A 2179-nucleotide genomic window follows, 5' to 3' on the forward strand; every position below is an offset into this window, starting at 1 on the left:
GCATTTTCTTCCACATCCCAAAACCATGCCAGTAGATGGACTAGGTCAGATGTGTCCAATCTGATCCATAAAGGGTCCAGGTTTCGGTTCCAACCAAGCAGAAGCTACCCCTGAGACTATTGAAAGCCAAGATCAGTTGATTAAACAGGTGGAATCTGGTGTGGCTCTTGCTTGATTGGAGTGAAAACCCCCACACCGGCCCTTTGCTAATAAGATTGGACACCCTTGGACTACGTGTATTAACTGCCCCAGGGTAATCCAGTTCCCCCACTTTAACCAAGAAGTTAAGACATTTTCGCTTCAACCATAGATGTTCAGTATGCAACCTGTTCACTTGGCCTCCAGGATCTTTCGCACCCCAGATGCTGAGACACTCCATCTGTGTCATCATGTCTGATTTTGTATCACCTCCAATCTGAAGGTTGCATCTACCTTCAGGCTGAGATTCGTATTAGCTTGTTGGAGTGTGTAGATGCACAGGTGGCTAAGCAGAGCTGTGGGGCAAAAGTGGTGTTGAAGCCTTCAATTCGAGGGCACTCAGATGAGGGGAGAACGTGCGACGAGACAAGGGAGTGAGAGCGAATTTGAGAGTTCTTCATTTGCTCTGCATTTGTGAGGATTTTGATGTAATTTGGAGTTCTTTTGGATAAGATAATCACGACTAATAGTGGTTTGATGTCCAAGACTGATGGATTTAAACACCAAGAACTTCAATTTGAGTCTCTCTCTCTTCTCTCTCTCTCTCTCTCTCTCTCTCTCTCGCTCCCTCTCCATTTTGCTCTAAGCTGTAATGCAGAGTCTGTTCCCTGCAGGGCAAGAAAGAAATGCAAATTCGGAGACGTGGGTAAAGTGTTCCTCCAGTCTGGTGCTTCCTGATACGGACTGGCTTGCGGCTTATTTGATTAGCTTAATTCCAGCCTCCCGTGGTCCTCCTCGGCGATGTTCCTCATGGGCTCTAGTGCAAAATCAAGGCAAATTATTCCACCTCACTATTTAATGAGCAATTTGTTCTGAAGAGTTAACAGCAACACACTACGAACGATGTGTAGCACGTAGTATCGGTATCTTCTCTTGCCCACACAGTAGATATCTGCCTGTGGTTTCTCAGCATTTGCAATGCACCACACTTCTCTTTCATCCCCAGCTTCCAAAAGATAACAGAATTCTCTTATTATTCATATGATGTGGAGCTTGAAAGTTGCCTTTTGTTTCTCTGTTTGGGTGTGTGTCTGTGTAAAAAAAAAAAACATAAAATAAAGAAATATCAAAGCATGGTAGAAATGAAATCTTCTTATTATCTTGGTATAGACATGCTGCCCCCTTGTACCATCTCCCATTAATCAGTAAGGAAAACATTAGAGAACGCCAACGACAGCTTAACACAGAGAGACCAAAGCAGCATCTCTCATAGCACACTTTTAAAGAGTTTACTTATTATTATTCACTTATTTGCTAGTTGTGTCTGGATAGTGAAAATGGATTTAGATTTAGATTTAACCTGTTCATTAGTCTACACATAGATAGCAGGTGAAATTATTAAAAATAAATAAATACGACAGATATTGAGATACTTTTTCTTGAGAATTTTGCCTCAAAACATAAAAAGTAAATGTTTACATCATCATCAACCTAAGATGCATTAGTTTTCTTAAAAAGAGTATAACATCTTTTGCCAGATTGTAGGAGCTCATATCATAGAGCTTCTGGCATGTGTTGCCATTACCTCTTTTTTTCCGTAACTGCATGACGTATTCCTCTTATACTGTAGCTCAAGGGGTTAAGGCTCTGGGCTCCTAACTGGAAGATCAGGGTTCAAGCCCCACCACTGCCAAGCTGCCACCGATGGGCCCTTGAGCAAGGCCTTCAACCGACCCAGCTCCAGGGGTCCTACAAACATCATGGCTGACCCTGTGCTCTGACCACCAACCCTCAGGGATGGAATATGTGAAGAAAGAGTTTTACTGTGCTATAATGTATATGTAACAACAGTTCTTCAGCTTCGTTATTTATCGTAATATTTTATATGGTAGTAGGATGTCCATGTCAGAAAAATATAATGGACGCAATTGCTGAGCAAGATTATTGTGCCCACAAATGCATATCGTGAGGAATACAAGAAACAAAAATAGTTCAGGGCAACACAATAAAAAGAGTGAGTGTGTCCACAATGAGTGTGTGT

The sequence above is a fragment of the Hemibagrus wyckioides genome, linkage group LG04 (genome assembly GCF_019097595.1).
Source record: "Hemibagrus wyckioides isolate EC202008001 linkage group LG04, SWU_Hwy_1.0, whole genome shotgun sequence".
NCBI lineage: Eukaryota > Metazoa > Chordata > Actinopteri > Siluriformes > Bagridae > Hemibagrus > Hemibagrus wyckioides.